This window comes from Muscardinus avellanarius, assembly GCF_963383645.1.
Source record: "Muscardinus avellanarius genome assembly, chromosome: 8".
Classification (NCBI taxonomy): domain Eukaryota; kingdom Metazoa; phylum Chordata; class Mammalia; order Rodentia; family Gliridae; genus Muscardinus; species Muscardinus avellanarius.
In genome coordinates, this window is record NC_137794.1 from 19,950,833 (window position 1) to 19,961,980 (window position 11,148).

Sequence of the window (11,148 nt, forward strand, 5' to 3'; positions counted from 1 at the left end):
TGCATTAAGGACTTTTGGTTTTGAAACATGGCCTGGTAGATTGCTCAGATTCTTGCTAAATTGCTAAGGATAGTCTGGAAACTGATCCTCAAATTTCAGCCTCTCAACTACTAGGATTACAGACAGGAGCTGCCATTCTCAGGGAGAATCTTTTTTTTCTGGTATAAAAACTACTAACTTTTAAAACATAAAAGAATAGAAACGAAACTACCAAACTAATACATGCATATCCAAAACTCACAAATATCAAACTATGAAAACAGCCAAAATGTCCATCAACCGATGAATGGATTATAAAACTATGAAATATGTACATAATGAAATTTTACTCAGCCATAAAGAAGAACAAAATTATGCCATTTGTAGGGAAATTGATGGAACTGGAGAACATTATGCTAAGTGAGATTAGTCAGTCAGAAAATGTAAGAAATCAGATGCTCTCCCTAGTATGTACAAACTCGGGAGAAAATGGGTCATAGAAGAAACACTAGACAAAGAGAAGAAACTATAGAAGAGCAAATAAGGAGACCTAACTAGGAGTGATAGAGGTAAATTCCCTAATTTACATGATGTATATTCACAAATATGTAAAAGTTAATCACTAATCCAAACATGAGAAGGAGGGAGGGGGTAGGGGAAAGTGTGGAAATTGGGGAAGGGCTAAATGAGTGATATGTGCATCCTGTACCTCATTAAGATGTATGACTAAAATGCACCAATAAGAATTTTAAAAACCACGTTTTATTAAATATAGGTTTATCCTCAAATAATATTAATTTAATAATGTTATTAGTTTATAAAGCTATTAATTTTAATGTATGTAATATTAATTTACATAGTTATTTGGCTCTTATGGGATTCAAATACTCTTGCCAACATTAACTCAAATTCTTATGAAAATTCAGTAATGTAAATCTTATGATTGAATTATATACCCCTCAAAATACTAAGAATTTGTTAATGTGGACAAATAAAGACAGTTTTATTTATTTGATTATTCTTTACTTACTGGAGATTGAACCCATGGGAGTTCTACCACTGAGCTACATCCCCAGGCCTTCATTTTTTATTTTGATACACAGTCTCCCTAAGTTATTGATGCTGGCCTGGAACTTGTCATTCTTCCTTGCTCAGTCTCACATGTACCACGATTACAGGCTTTTGCCAGAGTGCTAGGATAATGGTTTTAGAACATACTTTGTTTTAAAAATATTGAGATAGACATGTAGCACATGGATGTATACCCAGTACAGGACAGTCTCAGCATTTTATCAAGGCCCTCTGCAATTTAGGAGACCTTGCTTCAAAATTAAGCATAAAGAAGGGCTGCAGCCTCAACTACTTAGTGAGGCCCTCTGCAACTCAATGAGACCCTATTTCAAAATAAAGAATAAAAAAAGTGCTAGGAGTGTAGCTCAAAGGTAGAATGTCCCTGGGTTCCATCCCCCATACCACACACACACACACACACACACACACACACACACACACACACACGGCTGAAGTATAGCTTGAAGATAGTCTGGGTTTAACTCCTAATTACAAAAAAACCACAAATAAATAAATAAATAAGAATAGAAAAATGGTATTTTAGTTTCAAAATTTGTACAATAAATTCCTGATCATATATATTTTCTAGCAAAATGTCTAGAAACCAAGAGCATTCTACCTCTGAGTTTTACGTTAGCCATTTTTGTTTTCTATTTTGAATAGTATCCCTAAATTGTTAAAAGCAATAATAAATTGCTAGTCTCCAATCTGACATCTCCCTGTCTCAGCCTCCCAGGCACCAGCCACCATGGCCAGCTCTAGAGCTCACTTCTTACCATTCTCATTCTTTCGCTTTTTACTTTTTTTGTTCCACTAGATTAGGTGTGAATGTCTGTGTGTGTGTGTGTGTGTGTGTGTGTGTGTGTGTGTTATTAGGGACTGAATCCAAAGGCATTCTACCTCCAAACCTCACCTAGAGCTCTACTTTTTTATTTTTTTATTGCTGCATTTCTGCCATACATTTTAATGGGATACAAGATGGTAGAGGCATATATGCATAAATTACTCACTCAGACCTACCCCAATTCCCACCCCATTCCCTCTCTCTCCCTACTTCTCATGTTTTGCTTGTGAATATACATCATGCACATTAGGGAAATTCCCTCTTCCCCATCCCACCCACCTCAGTTAGACTGGATTATTTGCTCATCTATGGTTTCTCCTCTTATCTAGAGTTCCTCCTATGACCCTTTTTCTCCCTTGGCTACTGTAAATTATGGAGAGCATGCTATTTTTTTTTTTTTTTTTACTTTTTGTAAATGAATAATCCTAGCATAATATCCTTCAGTTCTATACATTCCCTTGAAAATGAGTTAATCTTATTATTCTTTGGGGCTGAGTAAAATTCCATTGTGAATCAGGGTTTCACTAAGTTACTGTGCACTGCTGACATCAAACCTGCCATCTTCCTGTCCTAGCCTCCAAAGTACTGACATTATAGGCATTCGCCACCACACAGAGCTAGGCGAGGTTGTTTTTTGTTTGTTTGTTTGTTTGTTTTTCTTCCATGCACTTAAAACACTCTCCTCTTAGAGACTTTGCAGTTTCCTAGAAAACCCCTTAGTTTGTACACAGGTGGCTTCCTTCTCGGCTCTGTGGTCGCAGTGAGAATTCTGAACAGTCAGTGCTCCAGAACTATCTGCAGAAAGAACATCACATATCTGAAGTAAAATTGGACAAAACCAGGTCGGTCCATCTCTAAATCTGTGGAGTCTCTTGTTTGTTTTGCTTTTATTCGGGAAATATAAAAGGTTTATTTAAATATTTGGGGTAAAATTTAAGAGAAGGCTGTGAAAAAGGAAATCTGTTCCAGAGAAGCACAGGGGAGGGTCCATTTCCCCAAATAAAAAAGGGCTGAGCCTTCTGTGTTGAAAGGAAAGACTGCCAAGGTCACCTGGATTCATGAATTTTTCCTTCCACCTTCCACAGAACAGATATTCATAATACTGGGTTTCATCTAGTTTATTGAGAGTTAGGGAGAGTAAGATATAGAAGAAATAATGCCAAATTAAGACCTATCTCACTCATATTTCCATCACTTTTCCCACCTTTATTTATTTTTTTGAATAAAGATTTTTGTTCACATTTAGTAAATTTTATTTGGGTTATAAATGAGTAGGTTAATAACCTTGTATAAAATAGATACTCAATTATTCCTTAATGCTACCTAAGATAAATGTTTCATATTTGGCTTCCTAAATTAGTTATAATTATTTACTGTTTCCCCTGTGCAGGCCACTGTGATAAAACAGAGGGTAAGCATGGGTGAGAATCAACACCATTCCAAGTTACAAGAAACTCAAAGTCTTCCAAATGATTATTTTTCAATTTATTGATGTAATCATCTTGATGAGGTTCAAGTTGGTAGAGGCATTCAGGCACATGCTTTCTTCTGCCCCTCCCATCTCTATTGGTCACCTTCTTTACTCATCCGTTTTCTTCTCCTTTGTCTAGAGTATCTCCTATGGCCCATTTTCTCTTTGGTGTCCACCTATTAGGGAGAACATCCGACTTTTCACTTTTTGTGATTGGCTAATCTCACTTAGCATAATGTTCTCCAGTTCCACCCATTTCCCTGAAAATGACATAAATTATTCTTAATATATCAGAATCTTTCTATAGATTTGCATGATTTCATCTTTCCAACCTAATAAGTGCACAGAAATTGTTTACCATCATTATTTTTTATAATTATCTCAATGAAACCTCAGTTGGTGAGGATAAAAAGGAGAATATATCAGTAGATAAATAGACCTTACATTTTCATACTATGATGTTTTTCAAAGCTCCTACCACTGTAAATACTAGACATTCTTCTCTACATTCAGAGGTCTATTTTAAATTATGTTTTTAAACAATGTGACACTAAATATGAAGCCACCATAAATATGTGGTATATTTTGTTTATATGTTCAGGTATACTGTTACCAATAATACTTAAAATCATACAAACTGTATTTTATTTAATATTTTAAATTCTAATTTTATGAAGGGATTGATTTTCACAAAGTGCTTATAATGCATCTAATATCCAGTTTTCTTATGATACAGTTACTTTTAATTCTCTATTTACTCACAAGCATACCAATTAGTTTTTAAACTATCATGCTTATAATAATCAAATACTGGTGTATAATTTATTCTTTTTCCTAGCAAAAAACTTATTAGTAGTCATAGGACTCAATAATGTTGATATTCCCAAGACAAATGATACAAAAGATTCATTATCTTTAAACCACACTGGACTCATTGAACTGTATCATTTTGTATGATTACAATTATCTTTTAAGCTATGTTATCATATAAATTTAACTAAATGCTTAAGTGACCTATTGACCCAAAGGGCACTCTTAGTCTTTGGCTTGATAATTTAATCTATTAACCTCCAAGAAATAATGCATATTTCTATTACAATTTTTCTGGTCAGTTTTGAATCAAATAACCATGTGTGTATACTTAGAATAGTAAAAAATAAAATTTTTTACTATTCTTTCTTTATGGTTTTGTGTCTCCTTTACTTATTATAATAAAGAATTTAGAAGATTTGAATTGCATAATATAATTTCTTTAAAATTTCAATTAAAAATTAAGCGGGCCGGGCATGGTGGCACATGCTTATAATCCAAGTATTCGGGAGGCTGAGACCGGAGGATCACAGTTCTCAGACAGCCTCAGCTACTTAGTGAGGTATTTTGTAACTCAGTGAGACCCTGTTTCAAAATAAAGAATAAAAAATAGGGCAGGTGGTGTAGCTTGGAGGTCAAATGCCCACAGGTTCCATCCCGTCCCGGAAAAAAAAAAAGAAAAGAAATTTGGGTGAAACTCTTTCTAACAAAATATACTAAATAGATTATTTAAAATGTTGTGGTTAACTTAAACATATTTTAAAGTTGAATATAATGTGTACATAAAGAAGATTTTTTCATTAATATTAATTTTCTATTTGTTTGTATTGGAAATTGAACCCAGGAGCATTCCATTTCTAAGCTACACATTTTAGCCCTACTTATTTACTTGCTCATTTATTTATTGAGATAGGGCTTCACTAAGTTGTCAAGGGTCTTGCTAAATTGCTGAGGCTGGCTTCTAATCAATGATCCTCCTGCCTTAGACTCACAAGCACTATTATAGGTATGTACCACCGTTCCTGGCTATTTTTCTTCTTTTTAATATTTCTTTCTTATGAGCCATAATGTGTTAAGTCAGGAAAAACAAGGAAAGACTGTTGTAAAATAGTCTGAATTAGAGCTCTTTTACTGGAAAATTATATTGGTGAATCAGAGTTAAATCTTTAACAGCTAAATCCAGACTGTCCAAGTGCCCTTTTACATGCATAAACTTATGAGTGTGTAGAATTTAAAATTTATCACAAGATTTCTATGTCTTTAGGTAAACATTTCTCAACATTGGCTACACATAGAAGTTAAATATAGAGCTTTAAAAATACTAGTGCATAAGCTTCAACCTTCTAATTCTAACTTAATGGAATCAGAGTATTGCCTAGTTATCAGTATGGCTAGAAGCTCCTCAAATTCCTCCCTTGGATAACCAAGGTTGGGAAATATTGCTTAGGGGACATCAACAGAAAACTTAGTGTAAAATGAAAACTGAAAAATTTCTTTAAATGTCATATTTTTCATAACTTATTTATGAATATAGAAAGATTTACTGGCATAAAATGTAAACTATGCATACATATATAATGTATATTACTACCTATAGTAATATATATGATATACACTACTTATATATACTAATATATACTATATGTACTACTTATATATACTATATATGACTATTTTAATCATGGGATAGTTTAGAGTTCATTTAATTTGACAAAATTAACTTCTTTGGTAACTACTCAGATTGTTGTGCAGTTAACCTAGATTTGACTATGTATGTGTATCCTTTGTATTTTGTATTGTTTTTATACAGAGCTGGGGATCAAACTCCAGGGCTATAAACACTGAATTTGCTGTATATTAAATGTATAGACTAAATTGATCTTGGCAAAGTATAAACTAAATTTTATTTACTAACTATAAAATGAAAGATTTCACTTAAATCCCTGAATATCTAAAAAAAAATAACATGAACAGAAATATTTAACTTGGTTGGTTAACTAAATAGCAACTAGATACCCCATAATATAAAATTTTAATATTATGTAATTAAAATGTATTGTGGGTGGTGGTATTATGTAATCAATCATTATATTAATTATGTTTGTTTTCTTTTCATGAATATTATAAAAGTTAACAAATATTTATTCTGCTGTATAATTTATTAAAACTTAAAATTATAAATGATCTCATATAAATTAAAATTGTTTACGTTGGTTGATTAAAGAAAATGCTTGTCCATAATATTTCATCTCATTTAAGTTATTTTTATTCATATTACTTTTTTCTTTTTAGAAGTTCACTGATTTTATAAAATAAAGCAGTTTAGATAAGTATTCTCTTTGAGTTTCATAGCATAAACAAGATTCCTAAGTACAAAAAATAACAAGATTTTTTTCACAAATAAACCAACTTTGATAGCTATTATTTTATATTATTTTGTATTATTTTGTATTATTTTGTATTATTTTGTATTCGAGAACCTAGATGCTTTACAGACATTTCCTCTAATGAATTCTAATAACAACCCTTTGGGGTAGGTATTAGCCCCATTTTACAAGACAGAAATACTGAAGCACAGAGAGGTTAAGTGACTTGCCCAAAGTCATACAGTTAAATTCACTGAAGATCCAGGACCCAAGCTCCTAGGCATCCCAGATCCTAGGCAAATACCTCAGGAGAGAATCTTTAATGAACAGTATCTTTAAACAAAGTAGCAAGAGTAGTATGCTATGAAAATGAGGTCTTTCTACTGCTATCAAGGAAAGAAAAACCCTTTACTGATTATTAGTGGCCAGGGGACCCATATACAGTACATTTCCTTTCCTCCCTTTTCCTAAAGCCTCCTGGCTCCTGTCTTAATTAATCTAAAGGTCATATTTCTAAGACAGAAACCATATGACTTGAAAATGGGACTCAACTTAGAATACTTACTTTCAGTTATGATAATTTATAGAACCTTTTATTCCAATATACAAAATATGGGATGGCCATTCCAACATACATGTCCAAAGCAATCAGCCCCATTGACAACTTGAACCTGCCCCTCCTTGGAGTCACAGCCAACCAACCAACAGACAGCCTCACAGCGCTTTCTAGATGGGTCACTTGTCTTATTTATCACATCTGTATTTTTCTCTCCCCACCCTAACCCCATATATTTTTAAAGAATATTGAGTTTCTGAAAAGGTTCAAAACATTTTACTTAGATCCAGCTGCACTAAGAGTAAAGAGTGTATTTATGACCATCACCCACAGTGCCTCCGCTAACAAATCATACTGTACAACACAGTGTCGACGTGAACAAACGTGTGACTAGCATGGAACTCAACACAAACGCCAGAACTTGCTCTTCTCTGAAATTTTTAAATTTTTTATTGGTGCATTGTAGTCATACATCTTAATGGGGGACAAGATGGTAGAGGCATACAGCACTCATATAGCCCTTCCCCTGGGCTTTTCATTGTTTTTATTAAGTGCAAAGATGAAGAACAAACACAGCACAGTTTATCTAAATGTTGTACCTTTGTGTAAATGACTTCATCTATCTTTCTTACACATGCTGTGGCTGAGCTGATGTTAAAACGGACTGTCTTTCACTTCACCCTGTTTCTCTGTGTAGAAAGCTGCAAAATCCCAGATTTAAGTTCTAAGTCAATTTGGTTTAAGCCCTCAAACTCCATGCATGCCCGCTCTTCTGACTGTCCTCACATGTTTGGCTGTGTTCCTCTGTGCAGTGTAGGTAGATCTGGCAGGCTATTATATATTTGTACCAAACAACTCCAGCCAGGGTCAAACAAAAGAAGTTGTAGCTTAAAAACAACTTTGTCAAAATACTTTTTATATTTAGTGTAAGAACTATCATAATTTTCTCCCAGCACAACTATCTAAGCAGCCCACTTAGCTAAGTGACCCTGTTAAAGATTTGTTTATGGGATGAATAGGTGAAGTCATTTCTTGAGCTAAAAGATACAGATAATAAATGTTCAAATAGCACCACAAAAAATTCTCCTTTCTATAGTCAACAGTTTTAACAAAATAACTTTAGAAAATTACAGAGAAAAAATTACCACCTGAAAAGGAGTTTAATAAGGAATATCCAATGCTTGATTGCTATCATTTTTAAAATAATTTTCAAATATTTTCTGCAAGTTACATGGGCCACTATTAGTTGCTTGGAAAAATGTCTACTTCAATGGTTTACATACATTTATATTACATATATTACCTCTTTAAACCTCCAACAAAATGAAGTTTTAAGCATAAGTTTTAAGTTCTGAGAAATCTTCCAATCAGATTTGTAAGATTAGAGAAGGAAGGACTTATGTGTTGGATCCCTCATCGACTTCATTAAAATGTAATCTTTGGAAAGCTTTTAACTCTTATCCAGACTGCTACATTATGGTGAATGCATTACTTCTTTCCAAGGTAAAAAGAAAGACATTTGAAAATAATGTAACTGTGATGATATGAATTTTCCAAACATAGCTCAACTTAAGACATTAGAGTATTTAAGAATTCTAAAGACTGGGATAGCACCACTGTACCAGAACTGCTCTTTTAATTTCAAGAATGGCAAGAAATTTGAGTTTTTGTTTTACTTAAATTAAAGCTGAATAAAATAACTGACTTATAAACGATGACAAAGGTAACATATTTAGCTAGAGTTATCAGTTCTTCCTAAAAATAATATTTACCTCTTCTCATTGCAATTTTTCTCAAGGTATCTTTGTGATTTCAGATAAAATTTAAGTCACCTTAAATATAAACAAACAAAAGAAATACTTAAACTGGAAAAACTCATAAGATATGCTAGTACTATGAGCATCATGGGCACTTTGTATAATACTTCATCTCTACCACTTTAAAGTAAAATAAATAAAAAATTATAATTACAAAGTCAGTTTTTCTGCTTTGGAGAAAAAAGCCACTTTTGACCAATTGTTCCCTGCCTATACATATACTATATACTATTATAAACTTCTTCAGAGAAGCAAAACATATTTGTCTTCCTGACACTAGGTTCTAGTATCTGTTAGTTTTTTATATCAGGAAGGTAATACCAAGTATTGGGCCCCAAAACATTTTTGGTTCATGCTTGAAGAGACTTTCTGAACACAGGCTTGTGCAGTGTGGTCCACATCACCTCTTAAACCATCAGTACAACCCAGTACAGAGGCCATTACTTTCTATTGCACCACCAAGGAATCCAAATCATTATTGGTGCAATTAATAAAGAGAAAATGCATGCCAATAATAAGAGGGCTATTTTACAAGAAGAGCCGGTATGTCTGATTCCATTTCCTTGTTGTAGGGGACTGCCATGACACCTTAGCAAATAAATCAACTACCATAATAGGAAGGGCTTACTCATCCAGAGTCTTTGCTTTATTGTGTGCAAAGTGTGCTACTGCTTCCTGAGATTCCTGCATTTCTCTTTTCTTGAAAAATCAGTGCTTGAACCTTTCCAAAATAACCAGAGAAGAAATGAGGCGGAAAGCATCTCTTCATCATGGTTCCCCCTTAATCCCGATACTGATAGAAAATGATATGACCAGACTCAGAGTTCTTCAAGATATCAGATGTCAACCTATAGAATTCTTCCAACAGCTTGTGCATCTACTTTTTTCTACAATGACATCATCAACAACAACCAACAATCTTAACTCTTGACTATTGTGATATAATGGCCTTAATTGGGATCGCTTCCACAGTGAAGCTCATAGCAATAAGGGTGTCCATTCTGTCAGGATTGGTGGCATCATCTGAAATGTTGAAAAGACAGAATTTCCAAGAAACACTACCAGGCAAGAAAGTGTTGCATATCAATGAAGTTGATCCGTCTATTTAAATCTCTTCAGGTGTAGAGGTAGAATCACAGTGTTTTCAAGTCCCTCTGTGTGCTTCCTGTTTGCTGCGATGCTTTCACAGTAATACTTGTATTCCCTGCAGAGTCTCTGTGTTGCCAAACCCCTTAAATAGTGAGCAATCGATGCATTTTGTTCCATGTCAACAGAAAGGTCTAAAAATCATCATCTTTGCTGCTTATAGTTTCACAAGTAAAGGATACCTGGCTTCATTAATTAATGTTCCCTGAAAAATCGCATGAACCCACTTTGGGTCTGATGTGCTGTTGTTGTTTTCACTCTCAATGTTACCATTAAGTAAGCAGCCATTTTGTTTTTCCTGCTTTATCTCTTGTAAAATATCACTAATTGTATTTAATAGGTAATTTTAAAACTCATGAGCATCCTGTTGCATGTAGTTGTCAAAAAGCTCATTTTCTTTCCATAACCTTGTTATGAATTTCTTAGGAGGTATTACTACCTTTTTCTTCTGAGTTGCTGTGCTATGGAAGAGATCTGCTAAGGACATAAGAAGGTTCTCCTTCCTAGGCTAACTCTTATATGCTAGAAATTTTTCTTGAAATGAACGACAAAAATAAAGTGTGCAATTATTCCCCAAATTGACTAATCCAAAATAGCACTCATTGATTGGAAACTGTTCAGGACCAATTTTTTTTTCTCTAATGCTGAGGCATTGGTGCCCATGGTACAGATAGAGGAAAATTTCAAGGCTGTCATTAGGATTTCCATCCGCCCAGCGCTATCTTGCATTTGCTCTCAGCAATGATGGGGGCAGGGGTGGGAAAGGAGGGCAGCCAGCCTCACAGCAGGTAACGGGGTACCCCTGCTGCACCTCGCACTTGGGCCTCAACTCAGGTCTCAGTCCCAGCCCAGGTCTGCCCCGCTGCAGGGCCAACCTTAAGATTTTGTGATAAATTTCCTGAATACTTTTGAAGGCTCTTAAAAATATTGTCAAAGGTACTTTATTTTTGAAAAGATTTTAGCCTTGGCTAGTTTAAATTTTCTTTCATTTATTTCTCTTTCATTGCTTTTTTCTTTGTGTGTGTGTGTGTGGTACTGGGGGTTAAACACAGGGCATTTTGTCTCTGATTTAGACCCCCGGCCTTATT

General features: G+C 34.2%; 1 pseudogene across 1 annotated transcript; it reads right to left on the bottom strand.

Annotated features, from left to right (window-relative positions):
• Nucleotides 1-9,695: 9,695 nt before the first annotated feature.
• LOC308266446 (ubiquitin carboxyl-terminal hydrolase 12-like) lies at nucleotides 9,696-10,768 on the bottom strand (annotated as a pseudogene). The gene has a single exon. The product of its transcript is annotated as a ubiquitin carboxyl-terminal hydrolase 12-like (transcript).
• Nucleotides 10,769-11,148: the final 380 nt, after the last annotated feature.